This window comes from Macaca mulatta, chromosome 17, assembly GCF_049350105.2.
Source record: "Macaca mulatta isolate MMU2019108-1 chromosome 17, T2T-MMU8v2.0, whole genome shotgun sequence".
NCBI classification, from domain to species: Eukaryota; Metazoa; Chordata; class Mammalia; order Primates; family Cercopithecidae; genus Macaca; species Macaca mulatta.
This window is the reverse complement of record NC_133422.1, coordinates 39,691,726-39,719,560: the sequence shown is the minus strand read 5'-3', so window position 1 is coordinate 39,719,560 and position 27,835 is coordinate 39,691,726. Positions and strand designations below refer to the sequence as shown.

Sequence of the window (27,835 nt, the reverse complement as noted above, 5' to 3'; positions counted from 1 at the left end):
ATCCAAATAAATATTTCTTTTTAGTTTAGTTTAAAAAAAAAGTTATTATCTAATATATCACATATCCTTCATTATATTACCTAAGCCCATAGTTATCTCAGTCCCTAATATAGAGCTAATTCATTATGGAGGCTTAATAAAAACTTACTAGCTGGAAGCAAGTATTCTCCCAACCCCTTCAACCTATGGCCTGGTTTAGGCATCAATATAAACTCTGTCAGCTAACTGTGTCTTGGAACCGATTCACAGGTGCAAAAATTTCCCTGTGGAAGATCTTTATAAGGAGAATTGATGGCTATATAAATACAGTTTACTTAAACCATCAATTTCCTTTAAATAAAAGAACTATGTTGATAGATTTTTCATATATATATATAAAGCTTAAGAGAGTTCCCCGTTTGTAAGAGCTATCAGTTTTTGTTTCTACTTATTAAGGATGTACTTCATATTCATTTTACTTGACACCACAGGAAATTGTGCATGCCTCAGGCTACATAATTCTGAGTGTATTTCTGAGATCCTTTGTCTATTATTTCAAACTGTCACAAGCTCAGTTGACTCTTAAAATACATCAGGTGAAATAAGGTCACTTAATATTTTATGTGTAATATTAATTTAAATGCCATAATAAATATCCATGTTCAGTAACATCCATGATTGCCTCATGTTCTGACATTACTTTTTCCAGAATATGATACATACACATGATAATGCAAGAGTTACAGCACTAGAATTTTAATGCAATAAACAATTTTAGCATTATTTACAATTTTGGAGTCATTCATTACCCCCATATAATTCCAACAATTAGGATGAAAAATTTAACTATTCAACCTATTTTAAGTGTATTTTTTCCCTTTACTGAATTTTTCTTAGAAATCACAAATGCATACTCGTTGCAAAAAAAACAAAAAAACAAAAAAACTGTCTCAGCTCAAAACTCTTATTCTAAGATTAATATTAAATAGTGATACTACTGAATATTATACACAGGACACTCAAGAAGCAAATTTAAGTCAATGTGCATTTTGGTTTATGCAGAAAAAGTTATCTGTTAGAAGTGATACTGGCTAGGAGTGAAAGTAGCTATTTGTTATTTAAAGGCAAACACTTCCTGAGTATTTGCTATGAGAAGTACATGTAAAGGGCTTTACCTTTACGATCTGATGTAATTCTCAAAACAATCTCATGAAAGAGTTATTAATATCAGCTTCATTTTTGTGAATAAGGAAACTGAGGCTCTTCAAAGTAAAGTCACTTGATCATAATCACACAGATAATGGGTCATATTTTTAACATCACGTACCTTGCAGCTTGCTCTTGTTTTCAAAAATTCCAAATGTATTGTTAAGGGTTCCCCTTGAGATTATTCTGAAGACAAAGCTTCTTCCTATTAACATTTCCACCCATATCACCTTTACCTAGGTAGCTGCTGCCTTCTGTGTACAACCAGTGCAGGACAGTGGGTGTGCTGCATATGTCATTTCCACACATGTATAACTATAACTTTAATGCTTGTGTCTTCATTTTCAAAGTCTGCTAAACTCACTAGTCTAAATTATTAGAAACTTGCTGTATTAAATCTTTGAAAAAATATGTGTTTTAAAAGAAGATAACCAAGAAAGAAAATAACCAAAAAGGAATTGCTTAGTCTGAAGGAAACAGTTACTCATGACAGAATTTTAGACAAGTGTGAGGATATGTAATTAGATGAGTGGTTCTCAGTCTTGGCAGCACATTAAAATCACCTGTAGCACTTAAAAAAGTTCTTACTCAGCAATTCCTAGAGGTTCTGATTCAATTGCTTTTTGTGGTGGATACTGGGTAGCAGCATGTTTGAAAAAATTTCCTAAGGTCGTGATAATTGTCAACCAGGGTAAGAAAACCACTAATGTGGATAAGGAGCTCTTAGAACTGTTCACAAAATGCTTACATATCCAAAAAATTGGATCCATCTTTGGTTTTCCTCAGACAGTGAATCAGTCTGTGGCACTGAGCTTGCTCTCTAAATGAAACACATTTTTTTCTTCACCAACATAAAAATATGTGTACTTTAAGACTTTTTAAAATATATTTTTCTATGAAAGAATTTGAAGAAGACATTGGGAAAATGTTTTTAACTCTGAAGTGTGGAATGGCTAATAAATTAACCCCAGAAGCAAAACAAGAACGGTGGGCAAATTGGGCTGCAAAATGATCAATTATTTCTGAACAGGAAAAAATAATCATAAAGTCAAAACAAAAACTTCACACTGAGAAAAGCTACTTGCAACACATGTGACAAATGGGTAACTTTCTTCAACTATAAAGAAAGGGCTTGAAAGGCCTGAGAGAATTGCAGCAGCAACACCCCAATAGCAATATGCACACCTAGCAATCAAAGTTTAGTTTCTAAGTACCATTCACCATTAAAAGGAACTGGAGTCCTTAGAGAAATGGCTGATTCCAGGGCTGGGGCAGAAAAAGGACCAGACGAGCCCAGAACATCTTCTTGTGCCAGGAAATAAGAAAGTACTAAAAAAAGGTAAGGACATGGGAAAAGGACATGGGAACCACCTTCAAGGGGATCCCATGGTCATATGAGTACCAAAATAAATATAGTAACATTATAATCCATTGAATGAAGTAGGAATCCAAGAGTCCACAGTGAAACAAATAGAAAGTCAGATATGGAACAAGATATTTATGTAGCTTACAAGTGTCTCCCCATAGAGCATTTATTGATTTAAAAAGGGAAGAGGTAAATACAGATAAGACTGGTAGGTGTGACTTTAATAGCGTGATCTAAGTTAACATCAGCTCATCAGACAAATCAAAATCACATTCCATCTGACAGGATACAATGAGAACCAACATCCCTTTGGTGGTATTCCTGCCAAAATTCATACTGTGATTCTAATCATGAGGTAACAAAATGACAGCCATTCTATTAAAAAACAACAACAACAACAACAACAACAAAAACTAATCTGTAATCTTCAAAATTGTCAAAGTAACGAAAGTCAAGGAAGCACAGAAACCCATTCCAAAGTGAAGGCAACTTAATTAACAACTAAGTGAAACACTTGATTCCGAACCAGATGTTTTTTCTGTGAAGGATATCGTTGTGACAGTTGGCACATCTTGAATGGAATCTGAGAGCTAGATGGTAGTAAAATACCAATTTTGGGCCGGGCGTGGTGGCTCACACCTGTAATCCCAGCACTTTGGGAGGCCAAGGCGGGTGAATCACGAGGTCAGGAAATCGAGACCATCCTGGCTAACACGGTGAAACCCCGTCTCTACTAAAAATACGAAAAAATTAGCGGGGCGTGGTGGGAGGCGCCTGTAGTCCCAGCTACTCGGGAGGCTGAGGCAGGAGAATGGCGTGAACCCGGGAGGCAGAGCTTGCAATGAGCCGAGATCACGCCACTGCACTCCAGACATTTAGGATTGCCACTAAAAACCATAGCAGACTGCTGGAAGCAGAGGGACTTCTTGGAGGAGAAATGACTTATTTTCCCCCTCAAAATTCAGTGGAAGAAAGAAGAAATCTGTAAAGAGAAAGATTATGTAAATAAAGCTCTGAAGTTTTGCGGCAGCTCTCTAGCAAATCTGAACATTTAACTGCAGTTAAAATATTTTTTAAAGTACAGATATTTATGAAGTTTCAACAAATATTTCACAAGTACAATTTTTTTCAAAAGCAAACTCAGTTTTTTAAAATGCTACCTCTTCTCAGACATAAGAAAGACAGTATTCATTGAATTAGAGCTTAAAGAGACCTCTGGAGCTCATCTAACCCATATACCTCCTGCTGGATTATAACCCCATACTTTTTGTTCTGCCCCGGTGGGTGTGGAGAACAGATGGAAGTCATCCTCTGATCTGGGTGAGCTCCAGGGTCTGCAGATAGAGTGCCTAGCCCCTACACAGCCTGCAGTCATGCCGTGCCTGATTCCCGTCAGATCTCCTCCAGCTGATGTCAATGTTGATATTTTGTGGTTCACAAGCTCCATGGGCAACAGGCTTTTCAGACAATGCTTACCTCCTGGCTGGCATTTTCCTAATGCTCCTGAACCATGTAGCTTGTGGACCAAGCTAAATGGGAAAGGGTGGAAATTGGCTTTCATCATATTCTGAGGATATCTCTGGGATGCACAATGGTCATATTTCACCCCTTCCTAGAGTATAATCATCTTTCAAACAAGATTGCTTCCTAGAATCACTTGTACAGTTTCTGTTCCCAGACTTCAAATGCCCTGCAGAAAGAACAGCACTATCAGTCTCCTGTTCCTCATTCCTTGCCCCTTCCTTCTATGTGATGTATTAACCAGCCATCAAGTGGATTGACTGAACGACCCCTTTATTTTTTGCTTTCACCTAACATGAGATGACTGGGCCCAAAGTGGAGAGTTCCACAGGAGAGGGAAGACATGGACAGAGATAATGCTAAAATTAGGGAAATCTATCTCTGAGAAATCTGAGTTCACATGTTTTATACCTGAAATAAACTGCAGGAAATCAATGAATCTTCATAAAACCACAGAGTGGGAACAGATTTTATAGCCACTTGTTCCAGCTGAATCCTGTTTACCATGAATACTCATAGGAGTTCTTGAGCTATAACCCACATTTCATTTACAAAAGCTTTTTTCTTTCCTCTTTCATCCATAGAAGAGGCAAGTTTGTGTAGTACTGCTTGGTCCCTACAAGTTGTAATGTCCTTACTTTCTAGCTAGATAAGAATATACAAAGTCAGTATTTCTTAAGCCTCCCAACTTACCTATGAGGTAGGAACTATTATTTTCCCCATTTCTCAGATGATAAAACTGATTCTTAGAGAGGTTAAGTGACTTATTCAGGATAAGTGACAGAAGCTAAGAGTGGCAGAATCAGGATTTGAAGCCAGACAGTCTGATTCCAACGTGTGGTAATAATCTCATTTCTGAAAAAAAATTGCAGTGTTTGATGCATAAAAAAGAATATATGTGACATCATGTTCTGACTATCTCTTGTATGACCACCATTTCCAACTTTGTGGCTTAGAACAATGATGTGCTACTCTCTCTCACAGTTCTGAGGGTTTACTGGGCTCAGTTGTCTCTTGGGGTTTCTCATGCAGTTGCAGGTAGTGGCTGGGGCTGGAGTCATCTGCAGACTCAACTGTGCTGGACACCCATGATGGCTTCTTCACTGATACAACCAGCGACTCAGCTGGGAATAGCTAGCCAGACATCCCTTGTCTCCAGGCAGCTCTCTATGTGACTCACTTGGGCTTTCTCACATGGTGGTGTCTGGTGACTTCCTGCATGGTGGCTTGCTTTCACAGAACATGTGTTCCAAGAGGCCCAGGAGGCAGATACAAGGCTTAGAAGTCACACGTGTCACTTCTGCTGCATCCTCTTGATTAAGGCCCCAGGTTCAATGTGGGAGAAGACTATACAAAAGCATGAACACTGGGAGGCACCATGCTTTGGAGAGCCATCTTTGCAGACTAGTTACCAAATATAAGTTATGAAGCATAGTCAAAACACAAAGAGCCATCAATCTACCATTCAACTACTGAAATAAAATGTTATCATCACCATTGAAGATACTGTGTATTTTATCCTTAGCCAAATCCATTGACCTCAACAAGTGGTAATGCTGTCCTAAATTGTGTGGTTTTATTCCCTTGCTTTGTTGAAAAACAATGTGTATATATAACTGTTTAATTTTGTTCACTTTAAAACCCTATTTGAATGGTATCATATAGTATTGTCAACTTAAATAGCAAACAGAGAGAGGCTATCTAAGAATATTTAGTTTAATCAGGAAAAAATAGGGCATTGCAACATGGGACACATATGCTATGACAAATCATAGGCACATCCAGGAAAGCAAAGAAAGACAAGCATTTTTAAAGGCAAAATGAGGAGGGTTACATAAGTTGTTGTGAGACAATTACCCTTGGTTACAAGGATCAAAAATAAGGGTAGCATCAGTCCGACTGGAGAGGCATTTGCTAGGCAGATGTCCGCACAAAAGTATCTTTTCCTTTTTCTTTTTCTCTCTTTTTTTTTTTTTTTTGTTGGGGGGGAGCACAGTGTGCAAGGTTGTGGTGGTTTTATGCAATATTATGGGTTTGGCAGAATCTTGTGATAGTTTCTGGCAAATATGTGTAAGAATCCCCCCACTTCATGACTGCCTAATTCCATTTTGCCAGAATCTGACATGTCACTCCATTTTGATCCCAACAACTTTCACAGTATGTAGTCGTTCATTACTGCTTTTTTTACTTTCAAAACTCTGTAGTACTCCCCATTTATCCACAGTTTTGTTTTCCGTGGTTTCAGTTACCCATGGTCAACTGTAGTCCAAAAATATTAAATAGAAAATTCCAGAAATAAACAATTCATAAGTTTTAAATCACAGGCCATTCCGAGTAGCATGATGAAATCTTGCACTGTCCCACTTCTTCCCAGCTGGACACGAATCATACCTTTGTCCACCATATCCACACATCCATGTTGCCCACGTGTAAGTCACTTAGTAGCTGTCTCAGTTATCAAATCAACAGATCACAAGAAGAAGAAGGCTAAGTACAGTACAATAATATATTTTGAGAGGGAAAGAGAGAAAGAGAGAGATCATATTCACATAACTTTTATTACAGTATATTATAATCATTATCCAATTTATTATTCATTGTTAATCTCTTACTGTGCCTAATTTATAAATTATAAACTTTATCTTAGGTATGTATAGGAAAAAACAAAGGATATATAGGGTTCAGTACTATCCAAGGTTTCAGGCATCCACTGGAGGTCTTGGAATATATCCCCTGAGGATAGGGGGACCCCTATGTTTGTAAGATTCATCTATTTAATTGCATATAGATTTGAATCATTCATTTTCACTGTTGTAGCATATTCTTTTATGGGAAAATACCACAGTTTATTCTCCTAATCATAGATATTTGGGACAGTCTTATTTTTTTTGCTACTCCACACATCACATGAATACTTTTCTACTGTTTCCTAAGGTACATATATCGGATTTTTTTCCTCAGACATATACCCAGGAGAGGAGGCTGGGTCCTGAGTTACAAAGAAAATCGTCTTTTTAATCAGTCTCCTTGTCCCCAGGATCATACCCTCAAGTCTATTCTCTACGCTCTTTGCACAGTGATCTTTCTAAAATATAAATCTGTTGTTACTCCCTTACGCCAGGGTCTTCAGTGGTTCCCCACTGACTATAACAGTGGCTCTCAAACTTTTGTGTACACCAGAAGCACCTGAGGGGCTTGTCAAATACATGTGTCCTGATCCTGCCACTGGAGATTCGGATGTTGTCACTCAAGGGCAGATGCTTGTGTTTTAATAAACTCCCCCAAGTAATTCGATTGCATACGAAAATTTGAGTATTACTGAATACATCATTAAGGTCCAAATTCTTACTGTAATGCAAAAGACACTGCACAATTTGGTGCCTGTCTATGATTCCAGCCTTATCTTCGGCCCACCTTGTCAAGCACCCTCGAATCTAGCAAGGCCAAAGGGCTTGAAATTCCTGGAAGGCCTATTTCTGTCCCTAGACCCATCCCATCTATTTCTTACTGTGGCAAGCGTAGCTCTTTATTATTATTTTTTTTGCTGCCAGTCTTTCTGAGGGGAAAGCCGAGGAACTTTTCCTATTGCCATTTTAGCTCCGACATCTTGCATAGTACCTAGGTGATTAAGGAATATTTGTCAAATTCATTGATTTTTCCCAAGGTCACAAAACCAGTTAATGATGCATCTGGGATGAGAACCTACAGTTCTTCCTTTTTAGTCCAGTGACCTTTCCACACCATGCAGTCAGTCATAATAACCAAATATCACATTACTATAGTGCTCCTAATATCTGGACTAAAAGAAGGATGACCCTTCATTCTCCTTAGGAAAGGAGTACAAATTCGGTCCTGAAGGATTACACTGAAAAGAATATCCTCCTTTCAGAAATACAAGTTGAGCATTCCTAGTCCAAAAATCCTCAAATCAAAAATGCCTCAAAGCCGAGCACGGTGGCTCATGCCTGTAATCCCAGTACTATGCAAGGCTGAGGTGGGCTGATCACCTGAGGTCAGGAGTTCGAGACCAGCCTAGCCGACATGGCAAAACCCTGTCTCTACTAACAATACAAAAATTAGCCAGGCGTGGTGGTGCATGCCTGTAATCCCAATTACTTGGGAGGCTGATGCAGGAGAATCGCTTGAACCTGGGAGGCAGAGGTTGCAGTGAGCCAAGATCGTGCCATGGCACTCCAGCCTGGGTGGCAAGAGTGAAACTCCATCTCAAAAAAAAGAAAAAAAAAATGCTTCAAAATAGGAAACTTGTGGAGTACCAATATGATGCCCCAACTGGAAAATTCCCCACCTGACTGCAGTCAAAACTTTCTTACACAAAATTATTTTAAAATATTGCATAAAATTACTTTCAGGCTATGTGTATAAAGTGTGTATGAAACACAAGTGAATTTCATGTTTAGACTTAGGTCCCATTCCTAAGATATCTCATTGTGTATATGCAAATATTCCAAAATTTTAAAAAAAATTCTAAATTCAATAATACTTCTGATCCTATCATTTCAGAAATACTCTACCAGTACCTGTAAATCTTTGAACCTCAATTTCATCCCAACAAGACTAAATTATGGTTCTCCAAAAAATACAAAGTTTGTTTCTGTTCACTTTAGTAAATAGCTTTGAAAATCTACCATTGTTTTTAAAGGCTGCCTTTGAAAAAGTCATAGAGATTTGCTTATTTTGTCACCCATCTTGTTTCTATTTGTTTTAAATCTATTTACCTTCACTTATTTTATAAATCTTTTCTGCATTATTTATAACTGATTCCATTGTTTTAATAAACTCAGGCAAATCATGTGTAACCTCTTCAAACTATCCATATTTTATTATGCATTTCTGGGAGGCCTTTTTTGGAGATTTCCCATGGATCAGAATACGAATGGAATTGTTATTGTGTCGTTGAACTTGGCTTCTAGCTTTAGAATTCTCTCTAAATGTTTTTTCAATCAGACTTCTAGGGTCTTCTATAGTTTAATGTTCTCATGCTTCTGAATTTCTGCTCTTTTAGAAAAGCAATGTTGTATGCAACTTCAAATAAAATATAAACAACAAAAAGATTTATCTGAAAAATCAGTTAAGGTGCTTATTGGGTAAATGAAGTTAATCTCATGTTGAAATAAGCCAAGATATTTCCATTGAGCAACATATCCTATTTTGCTGATATGAATTCTTGCCCTGACAGTGAGCCACAGCAGACAACCTGAGACAAGAATAATTAATTAAAAGATACATTTCATGAAGCAGATGACATTGACAGAGTAAGAAATAAGTAAAGCAGGAAGGCAAAACAGAATTTACAATCTACAGATGAGGCACTAAAAAAAACTCAGCCCTTTCAAGTGGTATAGGTATTTTATTCCGATGAACAAAAATGCAGAAGGCAGTTCAACCCTTTAGAGGTCTGTTTTTCATCAGCTTTGATCTGAAAATTGAGACAAGTGTTTGGAATACTGTCACTGATAAGGAGGAAAGTGAGGGCTGGAAGCACAGTCGAACAGAATGTGGTTACTTACACCCTGAGCGATTAAACACTCACTGCATTTTTTAAGGCAAATTCCACAAGTCACACAGTTTCAGAAATCATTACAGGGAAAAAGAACACCACACTCAGTACGTTCATAAGAGCAAAAGCTGTCATGACCACAGAATACCAAAGCATAAGCTGTGCACATATTCCCAGTTTCATCTTTAGTTTCTCTTATTTGTTTCTAGATACTGTTTTCTCTGCCACCGACAGTGTTTATAGTCTCTGACTGTCACATAATGAAACAGAAGCAGAAAGCCTTTATTATGGTGTTCCTACTTTAGAAGACACCAACATAGCTGGGTGCCAGACTTGGCTTTTGTTTTATTTTATTTTTATTCTCTCTCCTGGAGAAGGTTATTTCCTTGCTCTGAGGATCCTAAGAAGTTTCAGGTCAGCAGGTTGTTAGTAATTAAAAGTTCAAATTAATAAGTCCAGTTGCATGGTTGAGATACAAGCCAATGGGACCTAAATTATTATAGACATTTGCTTCCAGAAGAGGAAGAACCATTCCATAAGCCCATCCTTCACTGTATTCTAACGCTTTTTGGTCCAGGCAAGAGTGAAACTTCTCCAGTTGGCCTAGGTTGAGTTTGTGGAAAATCTGACCATTTTATTCAGTGCCTCTCTCAATTTAAGGGTCGGGCAAGACCTAATCATCAGCTAAAAAACAGAAACTTCTGACTTAACCCTAGTGCTTTAGTTTCCTCCTTGTTAGCAGAATGCGTGAAATCTCTTTAGAGGTGCTCCCTTTCTGTATCTGTGCTAAATGACTGTGCATGTGTGACAAAGAAGTATAGTTAATGAAATCATTTAAACATTACTCAGCACCCACTATGTGGCAGATACTGCAAGGCACTGGAGACACAAAAAAGAATAAAACATAATTATCCCAGGCCTCAAGCAGTCATGGTCTAGTGGGGGGAGACAGATCTGCAAACATCTAATTACAACATAATGACATAATGCGGAAAATGCTGTAATAAGGAGGACACAGGGAGCTGTAGGAGCATAGAGGAGGGATGAACTCATTCCACAGGGTTTCCAGGAAAAGGGAGACTGGGACCATGTGACAAAGATAATGATATATTTATCTGCTGAGCCGGAGTTCTCCAGGTAGAGAAGGAGTAGAAAGGCACTCCCAAAAGAGGATCTAGCAAAGACCAAAGCTGGTTGAATGTTTGAAAATATGTTTAGGAAACAACTGATTTGGAAAGTTTGTTATCAAGGGACCTCATTCAACAGGGGAAACCTTGGAGAAAAGAAATAATCCCCTTTCTACCGACACACAGAGGAGAGCAGATGAAGTAAACATCAGAGTTGCTTTGAAAGGGAAAAGAAGTAGAGATGGTTCAAAGAAGCAACAGTGTGATGGGGAGGGAGGAGGGTAAGATAAGGTAAAGCCAGTCCCAGATGGATGCCCTCATGTTTCCATCTTGTTTCTAAGTCCATACCTTTATCTGATGCATTCTATTCCATTTTCACACACGTTCCCCTAGCCACCTGGTCTCTGAAGCAGCACTGAATCCCTTCAGTGACAGGGTTCAAAGATGAGTCCAGATGTGGCCATGCCCCAGGGATGGTGCTATCTAAATTCCAAGAGAGACATAGACTAAAGGTCTCCTCAAAGAACAAAAATAAAAGGGAGACAAACATTTCCTCAGCCAAATTTGGGATCTGGAGGAGGAGAAAGGCTCTCTGGACAATTGAACTCCTGGCAGAACTGGGGGACAAAGCAGAGGCTTGTTACCTAAAAGACCAGGAACATTCAGCAAGAAACTAGTGATGTGGATTAATTTCCAGGATATACTTTTTTTTTTTTTTTTGAGACAGAGTTTCGCTTTTGTTGCCCAGGCTGGAGTGCAATGGCGTGACCTCGGCTCACTGCAACCTCCACCTCCCGGGTTCAAGTGATTCTCCTGCCTCAGCCTCCTGAGTAGCTGGGATTACAGGCATGTGCCACCACGCTGGCTAATTTTGTATTTTTAGTAGAGACGGGGTTTCTCCATGTTGGTCAGGCTGGTTTTGAACTCCTGACCTCAGGTGATCCGACCACCTTGGCCTCCCAAAGTGCTGGGATTACAGACATGAGCCACCGTGCCCAGCCCCAGGATATACTTTTAAGTGAAAAAGCCAAATGCAATCCTAGGATGTTATGTACATCCTAGTGTGTATAACATAGTATTAAAAAGTACACACATAAGGCCAGGTGTGGTGGCTCATGCCTGTAACCCCAGCACTTTGGGAAGCTGAGGTGGGTGTATTTCTTGAGCCTAGGAGTTCGAGACCAGTCTGGGCAACATGGTAAAACCCTGTCTCTACAAAAAATACAAAAGTTACCAGGGTGTGATGGCATGAGCCTATGGTCCCAGCTACTCTGGAAGCTGAGGTGGGAGAATCACCTAAGCCCAGGAGGTCGAGGCTGCAGTAAGTCGTGGTCATGCCACTGTATTCCAGCCTGTGAAAAAGAGTGAGAGTCTAAAAAAAAAAAAAAGAAGAAGAAGAAAGAAAACAAAACAAAAAAAGGAAAAGAAAATATACATGTATCTTCTTGTCTGTGCAAATAGAAACACAGGAAGAATAAACCTGAACTAATGAGATTGGTTACCCAAAGGAGATGGGTAGGGACTCAATAGAAAGAATGGGAGAGCAGGAACAAAGGAGAAGGACGAAAGGGAGGTGACATTTCTCTGATTATATCTTTAGATATATATGTGTGCATATATATATATATATATATATATATATATATATGTACACACACACATACGTGCTTTGACTTTTGGTATCATGATCGTGTTAGTCATACTGAACAAATAGTCAAAATGAATTAGGAAGTAGAGAACATCCAAAATGAAATACAGTAACAAATTTGAAAAACAATGTTTTGACTATATTTTGTAAGGCTAAAGACAAAAAAAAAAAACCTGTTCACAAATATTGTTACTGAATTTGTTTTTCACCAGTGTATGAGTTAGCAATTCAATAACTACTTTGTATATATTCTAGGACTGCTCAAATAAATAAATATATTGGGGGTAATGAGAGTCTGGTTCCTCACTGTTGGAGACAGAGATGGGACAGGCTAGAATGAACCCTGAGTTGGTGATTTGGAATCTGAGATATCAGTGTGAACTGGTGTTTTTGATATATTTGAGATAGCTAGAGATAGAAAAAGATGTAGATGGAAGTACATGGAACTTACGTATGTGTATACATGCATATATTTCTCGCCTGTTTTCTCTGTGAGCCCCTGGAAACAAAAACACCTTGGCAAATGAGCCCACCCAGCGCTCAGATCGCATTTTCATTTTAAAACCATTCTCAAATAAACGGAACCAGGGCTTCTTGGCTGATTCCAGAGTTGACGAAAAAGAAATACAAGGGGAGCCTGAAATATCTTGTGTTGCCAGAAAGTAAGGAAACAATAAAAAATTGACGAGTCATGTGAAAAGGATACCAGAGTCCACTTGAGGGAACTCCCCATGGTCAAAGCTGGTAACGGTAACAAAATAAATGAGACTAATAGATTATAACCTACTGATTACAATAAGTATTCATGAGTATATCAACACTGATAAAAAGACATACTGTTTTCATGTGGGCCTTTATTTTCTACAATATCCCCATCTATAATAATGGAATTAGTAATATTTATCTCACAATATTGTTGTGAGGATTCATTTGGGAGAGGGTTTGAAAGAACTATTTAAAACACATGAAAAGTGCCTAGAAATGTTAACTGACTTCCCTGCCTTGTTCTCTTTGTACACAGTCATTTTCCCAGAAAACCAAACTATCACAATTTTGAAGCTGAGTTCCTGGTAGAGTTTTGATTTAGTTTTAGAAATATGGAGTTAGTCACTTTTTAACTCCCTCCTTCAAACTGAAACCTTCTACCCATTGACTTGTCAGTGGTATTTAACCTAGAATAGTTGTTAGGAATTCATCATCATCTCCCTATGCATTCTGCCTTCAGTTTCTTCCCTCCAGGTAAATTGCGGAAGTGATGCTCAGAATTAAACTGTCAGGATGCTGCGATTCTTCTGCATGCTCTGGACAGCTGACCATTAGGGAGCACTACAGGCTTGGAAGAGGTGACTTGTCTCCCTGTGTGCAGCCCTCTGGATAGAGCAGCTGTCACCTGAATACGGATGCTGATCTCCAACAGAAGTTCCAGTTTGATTACAGATGTCATTTCAGCATTTTTTCCTTTCTCTCAATATTTGAGTGGTCCATTTTTAGGATTGTTTAGAAGAGCTTCAATGGACCTATTTTCCTACCTATTTTCTATGGGTATTGTCTTCCTCTTCAGGTAATACGATCCTTGAAGGCAGAGAATGTTTCTACTTTTCTTTGCTGATCCCTCAGCATCCAATTTAATAATCTGCACACTAGACTTGATGCTATCAATCCAGTTATGGGTGCAAACTAATCTTAGGAAGCAGATATAAATCCAATCCTCCTTCTGTTAGAGGGAGATAATAATACCTGTTTTTTACCTATCATACAAAGATGTATGTTCACATCATTTTTAAAAAAGTTAGAAAAACATACCATGATTTGTGTGTAAGTGCTTTAGACTCTCTGGCATAAAGACAGTTAATTTGTTGATAACACTATGATGTTACTTATTCAACAAATATTTATCAAGCATTCATGATAGCCCTGGTATTAAACAACATTTGTGTTAAATAGTGAGGATAAATAAAACTCAAGGCAAATAAAAGACTATAGCATCTGTCCTCAGTGAGTTTATAGTCTAATAATACATGACAGATGTATAAATATGTTCAGCAAAGTGCCATAGTATGTCTGCTATTACAACCATCTGTACAAGACACATTGAGGCACAAGGAAGGGCAAGACATTCTATTGAAATGATTGAGAAACGCTTCACAGAGAAGCTATCAATTTGAGCTAAGTTGGAAAGACAGCCTAGCAACGGCATGAAGAACAGACAAAAAGGAGAACTGACTATAAGCAAGGAAACCAATTACGAGACAATTCCAAGAGTCCAGGCTGGAGACAATGAGTCGACAATGAGTCCTGCAGCAGTGACAATGGCAGCAGCCAGCACTCTGTAAGCCCCGTATGAGGAGCTGAGTGAATATTTATTGAATATGTGAGGAATATCCAAGGAAACTGATAGAGACAATAAATGTTGAAGGAGTAGGTATGATAGTAATTAATCATACAGTCATTTAACAAATGTATGTTGTGTTTCTACTAAAGATTGAACACTGTTCTAGGTGATGAAAATATAGTTAGTAAGCTAGACCCTGGTTTCAGGGGATGCACATTTTAACAGAGAAGAAAAATAAACAAACAAAATAAGTCAGGTGTGTATAAGTGCTACGAAGGGAAATGAAGCTGGATAGGAAGACAAGAGAACAGTAGGGGAGTAGGTTGCTAATTTTATGTGGGGTGGTTAGGAAAGGCCTCAAGGGCAGATATTTCTATCAGTAGACAGATGAGCAAAGGAAGGTGGGGAGCTGTGTATCTGGAGGAAGAAAGGTCCAGGCAGAAGCAGAAAGGCTAGCATTTCTGGCACAGAGGAAGCAGGAAGAAGAGAAGCAGAAGGTGAGGGCACAGAAGAGGAATGCAATGTGATAATGTGGGATGGTCTTTCCAGGATCACAGGTTGTCCCGCAAGTCCTGTGTGCGAACACTAAGTGAAATTCTGAGGGCTTCTCTTGGCAGCTCCACGGATGCTGGAGGTGGTGTCTTTAGGAGTACTCAGGGCTCTAGCCTTTGAGGAAAAGGAGTGCTCTGGAGTGGCTTCATGCTTCCTTGTTGAATTCCTGTGCCATTCAACCAGATAAATAGTAGAGGTAAAGCCAACCAGAGTGGTGGTGAATGAGATACGTAATGAGTGTGTTAGGATATGTTGAGGTTGAGGTGTCTATGAGTGGCCAAGAGGGGCTGTCTAGTAGGCTGTCTATATAAAAATCTGTATCCCAGGAGAGAGTTCAGAGCTGGAAATAAGTGTTGTATGCTTGTTTTTGATAGTTCTCCCATGGGAGTTGATGTAGTCACTGAAGGAGGGGTGAGGGAAGCAGAGGATGATGCTAGCGCCTGATGATTGCCAACATTTTAAGAAAGGGCAGAAATAAATGAGATTGCAAGTAAGACTGAGAAGGAATATTTGGAGGTAGAAAAAGGAATAATAAAAATGTGATATCATAGAAGTCAAAAAGAGGAGATTTCTCAAAAAGACAGGAATGGCCAAGCGCGGTGGCTCATGCCTGCAATCCCTGCATTTTGGGAGGCCACAGTGGGTGGATCACTAGAGGCCAGGAGTTCAAGACCAGCCTGGCAAACATGGTGAAACCCCATCTCTAATAAAAAATACAAAAATTTGCTGGGCGTGGGGGTGTACGCCTGTATCCCAGCTACTTGGGAGGGTGAGGCAAGAGAATTGCTTGAAACCAGGAGGCAGAGGTTGCAGTGGGCCGAATTCATCCCACTGCACCCCAGCCTAGGTGACAGAGCAAGACCCTGTCTCCCCCCAACACACAAAAGACAGGAATAATGAACATTGTGCGGTGAGGAAATGCCAAATGGGAGGTAAAAATATAAAGACACTGAGCACAGGTTACTTTTTCAAGGAACTTTGGTATAAAGGAAAATGCGTGGGATATTAACAGGAGAAAAATCAAGGGAATTGAAATGAGGCAGTTCCTGCTTTTGTTTTCGTTTCAAAGTGGTTGGAACTTAGCAAGTTTGTAGGCTTTGGGAAATGAATGCCTATATAGAAGCTGAAAATTTAGGAGAGAAAAGAAATAGTTAATTGAGCAAACTCACAGGAAACAAATGAAAATGGGAATAAATGCATTCCACTTGGAAGCCTGGTTCACTAGTGGGAACAGCACCCTTATCCTAAAGTCTAATCCTGTCTTTATTTCAGATTTTGATATTCTATGAATCATGGGTTTTTTGCATTAAGTTTAATTTTTAAAATATATTGCATTAAAATACTATTTATCTTTATCACAGAGTTTTTGGTCCTCTGAAATTTTACAGCAGAACTCACACACACACACACACACACATATATATATCCTTTACTCACTAATGAAAATGTTATTAGGATTAATTATTCAGGAATAAGGTTAATCCTCAGACAAACATTAAGGACTAGGGATGTAGGACATAAGGTGGAGGTGAATACTCTCTGGGGCTCAGGGCCTGGACTCCCAGGAAGTATAAATACTGTGACTTCCCTGGTGAAGGAAATGAAACAGAAAGGCACCACACAAGGGATCCCCCTCTACAGATGGGTCTGGCTTTGAATGTGAGCCACATTGACAATAGCCATTAGATGTTTACTAAATCATTCTTCTGTGACCTAATCCCAGGATCTTCAGTAAAGCTTTCTATCAGGGACAAACTACTGCACAGCAAATATATAGCAACTAATGAACTCATATAATTACCAAATTATGAACCCATGCAGTGCATTTCCTTATATTAGCACATTGTTTTCACAAAACACAATGTATGTCCCTCCCCTTGTGAAAGCTTTTTCTCCATCTCTGACTGATACATTCATGCAATAGACTTATGAGTTTCATATATTTACTTCTTTTCTAACAGCATAAAATGCTACCCACATAGTTGATTGGCATCATTTTTATTTCTTGATGAAACCCAATTTAATTCTTTATTGCTGCTGATTTACAATTTTCACTGGTGATAAAGAGAGAATGAAGGAATTCAGTTGTGAGTATCAAGGCTCAAAATATTATAAAAATAGATAGTTGATGGCAAAATATCTCACTAGCCAGTCATGTAAACCTAAGTAATTGTTTTGTCAAGTATTGGCAAAGGAATTGACATCTATTCATACTCTCATTGTCAGTGGTGTGATGGTAAACATTTAACAACTAGTTATCTTGAAATAAATAAATAGCCCTATTTTTTTGTGTTTGCCAATTTCCATGGTGTAAATGCTCATAGTTCATTTCAAGCTACCCATGTGACATCACTGAATGTGGAGTGGAAAAGAGTTGCACAGTTTTATATGATATTCCTACCATATAGATAATATGACCATAAATAATGAGTATAGATTGTTGTAAAATGTAGTAAAATCACTAATATGTGAAGGGTTTGGATTATTTGTTACCTTTTTAAAAAGAAATTTATTTAATTCTAAGGTTATACCATTTAATTTTTAATAGTGATATGTATTAGTTTGGTGCAAAAGTAACTGCAATTTTTGCCATGACTTTTGATTACTTTTGCACCAACCTAATAAAATAAAATTCCTGAAAATGTAACAGTCAGCTCTAATGAGCCTGTATTGTCCAGCTTCAGCATACCACTGTTCCTTCCAACTTTAATGAAGAGAGTTAGTTATGAGGAGACAGATAGGAAGCACATAACTTCTTATTTACTGTGATAGCAGCAGCTCTCAGAGATGGTGGCTGCCTGCTTTGAAGGAACAACAGAGAAACTGAAAACTCAGGCAAAGAAGCTTTTCAATGCAAAGGTACAACACTGAAATATATAATCATGATTGTCACATACCATGAACAATTCATAACACTTTGACACATCTAGCTTTGTGCTATGCAAGTAGGGCCTTACTACTGAATGCCCAACTCTGCTACTCTGCCAGGTAGCTTTGTTTAGGATATGGAAATGTTTTTCCCTGGTAGATTTATAAAAACCAAGGGTTCCACTCTAGAACTGGAAAATGGGGACTCATCTTAAAGATGGTTAGTCTTCTCAAATATAATGCAGGGGATTTCTGTTTGTAGAATAGTGCCTCTGGGATCAAAGTTCCCTTTAGCAAAATAAGGTTTGGCATGCTTGTGTTGGAAGAAAAATTCTTTCTCTCCAGTCTTATGTCAAAGTCTAAGCAACTTAGGAGTATATCTTTAAGGTGCAGGATTTTTGTCTGCTACTTTGCCAGTTGGGGCCTTCCATGGCCAGCGATGCACACACCTGGGCCTTACTTGGCCCCAGGCCTGCTGCAGGAGGCACTTCACCGACTCGGCCCACCAGGCCACACCTGGCTCGTGCACCAGCTTAGCCCACAGCTGTGCCCCTGCCTGCCTGTATTACAGCTTGCACCCACATTTGGTGGTTCTTGAGTTCTTATCCCATGTCCAAGAAGAATGAGGTTACACTCACAATCAAAGGGTTAGGAGGATGGAGAATTTTATTGAGTGAATGAACAGTTCTCAATGCGGGGGGAGGGAAGGGTGGTCCCCCACCCAAAGTTCGGTGGTCTCTCTCTCAGTGTGTCTGGGTCCAGGGCTTTTATGGGCTCAGAATGGGAGAGTGCATGCTGATTGGTTTGTGAGTATGCAAAAGAGGCTAAAACAAAGGCATCACAAAAGGTGGGCATGACAGTGTAAAAAAACAATTAGGGAAGGGTAGGTATATGTTAAATAGGTGAAGAGAGGCGATCAATCAGAGGAAAGCATGCCAAACAGGAAGAGATGTTTCCAATCCAATCCATGAATTTATTCGAGACTTGTGGCTTGGTTTTCCGGCTTTAGTTTAATCTTTGGTTTCAAGGTGGGGTTCACCAGCAGCCTGCCCCATCTGCCTAGGCAATCACCTCCCGCCACTATCATTTGTACTGTCTCAACTGGGAATATGGGTCCAGAATATGACCCATTTAGGTTTTCTCCCAAATGGGTCATATTCTGAACCCACATTCCCAGTGTTTGGATCAGTTACCCAGTTTGAAAGTCCTAGGCTTAGGACATGTGCAACGTTGAATTATTGGGAGGATATCCATTCAGGAGAGAGGCAAGAGAGCTAACTGCTAATGTGCTGCTCCAGAGCCTCAGCCCTTCCCACCTGCAGGAGATGGGGAATGCAGACTGGGAAATTCAGTCTTGAACCTGTGTAGCCATTTCTATTTCTGGTCACAAAGCCTAATCCTGGAATTCAACTTTTTCAAGACCATAGTTACTATATATTATTTTCTACATATGTTACTTAACAAATTTCTATTCTTTGAGCAACTTAGATTTTTAATGTTCCTCTATTCTGGTTAGGAAACCTGTCAGTGAAAGTATTTTTGGTATAGGGCAATGATTTTCCAGATAGGAAATACTTCCTGAGCAGTTCCACTATGCTGTTGGTTCTGAGTCAGATTTTATTTGATAAGAGATTTCTCAGCTCAAAACGCAAGTTTGAAAACCACTAGTAAAAAAGAGACTGTACATGTGCTACATGACAAAAGTAAGAAAGAATTAATCTGGAAGCATTTGAAAGTCACTGTTGGAATTTAGACTATGATACAAGTCAGTTTAAAGCTAAAAAAGATGCGAAAAAGGGCCCTCAATATTAAATTGAAGATTGTTGTCCTGATATTATTCTTACTCAAGGACTATTGACTTTTTAAAAATCAAGCTGTTTAAAAATGTGGTGCTAATGATGAAACCATATTCAATGACAAATGAACTGCATAAACTGTCTTCACAGGGCCTTATCAAAGCCTTTCACATGGTGCTTCCATGGTTTGTTTTGATGGGCAGAATCTGAGTCATGTACCCTTATCTAGCTTCATTATTATGGATATGAACTTGGTTCCCAGAGACTCTCACTAGTTCCACAAAAGGAGATTTTTAAAAATGCAGCCTGATAAATTCTCCATTCAATGAGAGATGGAGAATGTTTTATTCTACTGTATTGCAGCTTAAAGACATCTGACCTGAATTTCTGCAGGAAGTTGTATTTATAGGGAGAATATTTAGGTTACAATCTTCAATATTGCTCTTCTCCCTTTACTTTCACTTTCTCCAAACCAGGTTTAAGTATTCCCACCCCATTCACCCGCCTCCCACCCACCCCTTTCACTTAATAATTCAGGAGAACTTAGAATGAAAGACCATGATTGGAATAGAAGGAATTGAGAGCTTTGCTAAACATCTGGAAAAGCATTTTGGAGGAATATCAATTCACTTCATCACTATAGTAGCTCAGTTCAACTCCCCTAAGGAAAAAAAAAAAAAAAAAGACTAATCTTAGATCTGAACCCCCACAGTGCTAGATTTGCTATGACAGATTCTCTAGTTTATGCAGTTGTTCTTTTGGGTTTTTGTCATAACTTAAAAGTAGAAAAAGATTTAATACGTCGGTCAGGAAAAGAAGAAGCCTTGCCATTGGGGTCAACAACATCAAACTCTGAATTTACTAGCAAGGGTATTTACTACAGACTGCTATTATGCTAAGAGTACCTGATCTATTTCTGTATGAGTACCATGCACCAACTGATTGTGCCACTGAAGCTCCATACCTGATCTATCTCTTATAACAACTCTGAGAAAGAAAACATTACCCCTACTTCATTGATTAGAATATTGAGGCTTAGGCCAGGCACAGGGAGGCTCACGCCTGTAATCCCAGCACTTTGGGAGGCTGAGGCAGGCGATCACCTGAGGTTGGGAGTTGGAGACCAGCCTAACCAACATGGAGAAACCCTGTCTCTACTAAAAATACAAAATTAGCCAGGCATGGTGGCACATGCCTGTAATCCCAGCTACTTGGGAGGCTGAGGCAGGAGAATCGCTGGAACCTGGAGGCGGAGGTTGCGGTGAGCCGAGATTGCAGCATTGCACTCCAGCCTGGGCAAGAAGAGTGAAACGCCATCAAAACAAAAGAAAGAAAGAAAGAAAGAGAGAGAGAGAGGGAAGGGAGGGAGGGACGGAGGAAGGAAGGAAGGAAGGAAGGAAGGAAGGAAGGAAGGAAGGAAGGAAGGAACGAAAGAAAGAAAGAAAGGAAAGAAAGAAAGAAAGAAAGAAAGAAAGAAAGAAAGAAAGAAAGAAAGAAAGAAAGAAAATTGAGGCTTAGAGGATTTAAGTGACTTACTCAAGGTCATTCAGCTAGAAAATGGTAGAAAAAGGATACAAATCCAAGCAGCCAGATCCCAGGGTCTCAGCGCTTAACTGCATCCTGTACTACGGTAGAGTCAAGGATGGAGGGCTGTGATTCTAACACATGGCAATGTGACATGATGCATCAAAACAACAGAAGATGGAGGGCAATTAGTTTCTTAACATTCATCTATGCACTAGGCTACTTTTTGTTTTCATATAAAGTGCAAATTTTCTACATTTCTAAAACTTTACTGTGTTCCTTATATAATAATTTGTATAAGGTCAAATTTGCATAAGTCAAGTGTTGAGTAACCTGGTGAGCTCTGTACATCATTATACTGTAACTAAATAGAACAGCAAAGGAGAAAGATAGGTAGGATTAGGTTTAGGTTTGGTGTTTTTTTTTTTTTTTTTTTTTTGAAGGCTAGGAGAGAAAGGATCACAAAGAATAAAGAAGTGGAGATGGGCAGGAAAACTGAAATAAGAATAAAACAGCAATTGGAGGAGAGAAGTTAGCTCCTACTTGATAAGAATGATCTCTCTTTTTCTTTTCTTCCTTCCTTTCTTCCTTGGTGGTTTTGTTATTAAACTCTCTCAGATTTTCAGGATCACAAACATGCCTAGGGCATCTCAGGTAATCAGAGTTATTTGTAAGGATATGTTAAAAAATAAGGAAGGAAGGTAGGTAAGGTAAACACGCACGCACACACACACACACACACACAGAGAGAGAGAGAGAGAAAAACATCCAGAAGTTAAACAAAACAACCAGGTCTTCAGGATAATAGCCCTTTGCTCATCAAGTCAGACCTCAAGGAGAACTGGAACACCCTTCAGCTATCACATGGTTGTGTTTCATTATTTCACCCTCTTCATCCACAGGCTCCTAGTGTTTCTCTCTGTCTTGGCTTCTACTTTTCTTGACACCGCAGATTCTCCTGACCCTCTGTTCACCTCATATCTTTTTCTCACTCTAGACTTCTGATGACCCATAGCTTTGTCTTTCTTCTGTTTATATCACAGCGTTTGCCAAGCCATCCAAGAAAGTTTCTGTGTATTAATTCTTTCACTCAAAGAATATTTAGCTTGGACGAAATGTCTCTCACACATATATTCTAGACACCCATTTCTGTCCTGTATTGAAGACCTTTTGAAAGCTCTGACCAATTCACAAGAAATTCCCTTAACTGCCCCTCTGTTAGGGGTAGTTAAGCATGAACAGGACAGGAGAGGGCGCCCTCCCCTCCACCAGGAATGTTGAGTGATGGTTTGGCAATTATCACATCGCCTCTCTAAAAGTGATAAATTGGCAGCTAGTGCCAGGGAGAGGCCATTTCCTGATGGTCTACACCTGTTGCACCAAAGTGTTGACTGAATGCAGATGTGAGAAAAAGCAACTTCCTGGGCATGCGCATTATGAGACAAAATGGTGGCGCATGACCTTCCTGGGGCACTCCATCAGAAAAGGGAAGAACGCCTCAGATGGCTAAGCTTACAACTTCCTAAACACAGTAGGAGTGTTCACTTCCCAAAGGTAAGGAGGACACTGTGCATGCGGGCAGCCCACGCTAAGGGAAGAATCGTGGGAAAGGGACGCAAGACACCAGAAGTGGGCCAGCCTTTAAAGTCCTAGGATCAAGGTTAAATGACGCACTTGTCCTTCAAGTTGCCTGCTTGGGTCTCTTCCAAGTGTACTTTCCTTTCTTTCCTATTCTAAAGCCTTTTTAAAGAAACTTCCACTGCTGCTCTGAACCTTGCCTTGGTCTGTTTTTCTGCCTTATGCCCCTCAGTGGAATTCTTTCTTCTGAGGAAGCAAGAATTGAGGTTGTTGTAAACCCATACAGATTCGCAATCGGTAACTGTGATACATTCCACTGGTAACACCCCAGCCGACCCCAACATAAATGTGGATCCAACTGTCATTTTGTACATAATCCCACTCTTCTATCAGCCCCACTTGTCCCAAGATAAGCCAACCAGAATTCTTTCCTGGTCATCTGAAATTGAACAAAGAGAATGAGTCAACCTCTCTAGGTGGCTAAACCTTTAGCTTGTGTGACTTGGTTGTTCCTGCTCCCGGCACTGTCTTATTTTGCTGCAACCCAGACAACTCAGCTCTTTTGTTAGTTTCCAGTAAAATATCCATCATCACCAGTATCTTATAATTTTAATAGTCTTTACTATAAATGGAATGGAGGTGGGAGAGTTCATTCAGTCCCTCCCCTCTCCCTCTCCTTCCTAACTCTGTCTCTCTCCTGGGCCACACTAATTCTCCTCCACGTTTGGTGCATAGTAATTTATAGCAAGCATCTTTTCAGACATGAGCATGCCCTGAGGGCTCACCTACTAAGCCAATCAGCTAATCGAAGAGCTTATTGAAGCATTACTTTCAAGAGTAGATATTCCTCCTTAGGGGAATTCTGGTCAATATAATTGTCTTCTCTGGACAGGTCTGTACTTAAAAGCTGTGACCAGTTTTACAACAGCACTTGGACTGGGGAGCAAATAAGACAGTTTTTGGGAAAAGAAAAGGAGAAGCAGAGAGGAGAGTCAGAACATTTCCTAGGGAGACAATGACTCTGCAATTCCCAGTCCCTGTCCTCCCAAAAGTCAGGCTGTGTTCCTCCTCTTGTGTTCTGTGAGACACCCCATTAACTAATAATTCCCTTTTTAACTTGGATTAGCTAGGCTATCTACTTGTCATACCAAAACTATAACTAATCATATATTCCCCCTATCAAAAAAGTATTACTTGGCCAGGGGTGGTGGCTCATGTCTGTAATCCTAACATTTTGGGGGTTGAGACAGAAAGGATCTCTTGAGGCCAGGAGTTCAAGTCCAGCCTGGGCAACATACTGAAATACCGTCTTTATAAAAAATAAAAAAATAATTAGCTAAGGACGGTGGCACATGCCTGTAGTCTTAGTTACTCAGAAGGTTGAGGCGGGGGGATGGTTTGAGCCCAGGAGTTTGAGGCTACGGTGAGCTATGATCATACCTTGGTACTCTGGTGTGGGAGACAGAGTGAGACCCAGTCTCCTAAAAAAAAGTATTACTTTTTATTATGCTATCATTGCCAGTTATCATTTTCTCTGTGCTTTCCACTTGAAAGCTTCTTAAGGGCAAGGACTGCACTTGTCTTGCTCACTATTTTATTCTCAGTAATTAGCATGTTCTCCAGACACTTGATAAATATATTTTGAAAAACTGTAGAGTTATTGACTGCCAACTGTGTACCAAGCACTATTTTATGCACTGTGATTATAAAGATGAATGATATAATCCTTTACCTCCTATTGCTTAGAGCCTAGATTACTCCCAAATCTATCTTGTTCAAGTTTAACTTTTCCTTGTATTAGTCAAAACTCTTTCTTGGGGCAGTGTTGGCTCAAGTGGACAAATACTATAAAGGGCAGAGATAAAACTGGACCTAGGGGACGGCTGGAACCAGGGTCAAATGTGGTCAGGACCCTTTCCCCTCTTGTCTCCATCCACAGGTTGACTTCACCATCTCAGACTCATTTCCGCCTGAGTATGGAGTTTGGGACTCTAGGCAACAGCAGTTTTCAAGCTTACATTATTCCAGTTTTATCACTTTCCATGGTTCCAACTTGAAAAATTGGGAGAAGTCCTCCAATTGGCTCAGCTTGTGTTAAGTGTTCTTCTTTGGGCCAATTACCATGGAGGGAAGGCGCTAGGATTATTTTAATTTAGGTTTCCATTTCTACATCAATCACCACAGCGGAATCTGTAGGAGGATGGCAGCTTCCAATCTCAGCCATATGAGTTGGGCATGGCCGGAAGGGGAGTGGATGCTCTTCTCTGCAGATAAAATAATAGTTGTGTGTCCACTCCATTCCATTGTTCTCACATCCATAAACTCTTTCCCTGACTTTAAATAACAAATGTTTATAAAATGCTCATTGAGCACAAAACATTGTTCTAGGCTCTTAGATTAAGCTTTTAGATTTTGTATATCAAAATTAATTTTTTTTTAAAAAAATTTTTTCTCAATTCCTATAATAATAACCTAATCTTTTCTGTGTTTCTTTTCCAGAGTTACAGCATAGTGAAACTTCAAGCACTAGTTTTTTTGGACCATCCCAGTGCACATGAATCAGGTGATTTTATCTTTTGTTCCTCTCCTTGCTATCCCTAATCTGTCAGGCAGTCCCGAATCTATACCATCAGGCTTGTTTGTTCCACTTCTCTATCCTTTTATCATGGTTCCATTAACTCACATCCAAGGATGTCAAGAGAATAAATAGCCCAATAAAACAAAAGAATATACTTCCAGATTTAAAAAGAAAGAAACATACAAGAAATACATAAATCATACTATATGACAATAGCCCAGGAGATTGCATGGAGGATCTTTGTGTTTCCTGTAGAAGAAAAGAAAAATGGAATTTCCATCTCTTGCATTAGCACTTGACAGCTGGAGTTATTGTTTACCAGGCACCAAGAAAGGAGGCATACGCATCAAAAATAATTTTGCCTGAAATAAGCACACCACCATGGAGGACAATGACACATTTTCTCTGGGGATCTTATAATTGGGGATGATGTAAACATGAGTCTAATCTGCATTTTGTCTAAGAAATTCTTCATCATGAACATCTTCTCCTAATAAAACATGGTTCCTTACAACATGGATTTGCATGACAACTTCTTACCACTTCATGTCACACCTATATAATGGAGACTCATGTCTCAATGAACGCTTTCCAGATAAACAGAAGGCACTTGTCCAAGAGTAATAAACACCTGCCATACAGGTTGCTAAGAGCTCAAATAAAGATAAGTTTGTTGACTTGACCCAAACGTTCTCTGGGTCTCAAATTAATCTAATGTTATCAGACATTTGGCACTTTCTCTATCTCAACCAAGAAGACCAGTCTTTGATCATGGTCTCATCACTCTTTTTCAAGAAATAATTGTTATTTTTCTTCCTGGTGTTCACATGCTGCTTCAGTAGGGTACATCGTGATCTCCAAACGTAGCACCCAAACTCAAACAGAATATAATTCTGAGTCAAATCAAATGTTTGCTTCTTGGAATTAATGTTAATGTAAGGCTAAGTCTAATGTCAAAGGAGAATTTATTTTTTTAGGTTCTCTACATGACTTGATTTAGAAATTATGTTAATATTTAAAGTATTTAGAAATTATATTAATATTTTAAAATGCACTTTAAAGATTTCTTAATTTAGGCTTACAGTTTTACTAGAAGATAACTTTGTTTTACCTTAATTATGAAGAAAGTGAAACCATTTAACTTCAAAATATTTTCTATATATCTTAATGTGTTTAGTTATGACAAAGAATTTTTGTATGTCAATGAAAGCTGGCTTGGCAAGCAGCCAGCAAGCTTATCTACTAGCTTCTGTAGATTTAAAAGTTAGTAATTACCTTACCTTTCTATGACGTAAAGATTCAGTACAGAAAACTCAGAGGGAAAAGTCAGTGCAGAGAGGGAGAGAAACCATTGAGAAGGTCACCAGCTGTGGATGCAGAAAATACCTGCCCCAGTCTCCCCCATTAGATAAAAACAGACTTACACTGTTAATATTATTATTACTATTACTAGTTTTATTCCATTGAATCTAACCTCTGATGTCCTCCCAGAGCAAGCTCTAAAACATGGGTTACAGCACTTAGGAAACTTTTTTTTTTTTTCCCTAAGCAAACCCTTTGTGCTGTTGTCTGGAAGCCTGGAATTTGCAAACAACAGCTTGCTGACAGCTGAAATTGTAAAGAAAGTTTTTCCTCTTCATTCCCACTAGAACCTAAACTGATCTGAAACAGGTGAGATGGGCTTACAGTAGAACAGAAGAGACCACTGGAATTACACTGCATCTGCCTCAAACCCAGGAGTCCAAAGGGCTTTGGGATTGCTGTGTGTTTCCTGCAAACCCTCCCAGGAGTGCAAGCTTCCTTTGTTTACCATTTTAGCCAACTCGTTATCTCTCCGCTTTCTAGCTCTGCCAACACCCTTCACAGGATTACCACACAATCTTACTGATTTTCCCAAACATGCTCTTAAATGACTTCTTTTTTTCAACTTTCTCCTATTAAAACAGTTTATTTAACCATGCATTTAATTTTACATCACAGTGAAATTTAAACAAAAGGAAATGCACTGTTCTATATTCTGCAGGAGGCAGATTACAGAAATCGTTAAGTCCAGAGACAATGAAAAACAATTCCAGTCTCACGCGCATCATGGATGAATTCCCCAGACATAACGTTGAGCAAGAAAAGGGAGATGCAAAAGAGTACGTACTGAGTAATTCCATATTTGTGAAACTCAAAAGCAGCAAACCTAATCTGTGGAGATACAGGTCAGATACCAGTTGCCTTCAGCAGTGGTATCAAC

At 39.2% G+C, this 27,835-nt stretch overlaps 1 long non-coding RNA gene across 1 annotated transcript in view; it reads left to right on the top strand.

The window, feature by feature from the left end:
• The window catches only part of LOC106994292 (uncharacterized), a 45,738-nt gene extending 19,627 nt beyond the window's left edge, over positions 1-26,111 (top strand). The window contains exons 2-3 of the long non-coding RNA XR_013407728.1: positions 13,591-13,804; positions 25,515-26,111. This is a non-coding gene — a long non-coding RNA (uncharacterized LOC106994292). The remainder of the gene's footprint in view (positions 1-13,590; positions 13,805-25,514) is intronic.
• The last annotated feature ends 1,724 nt before the right edge of the window (positions 26,112-27,835 follow it).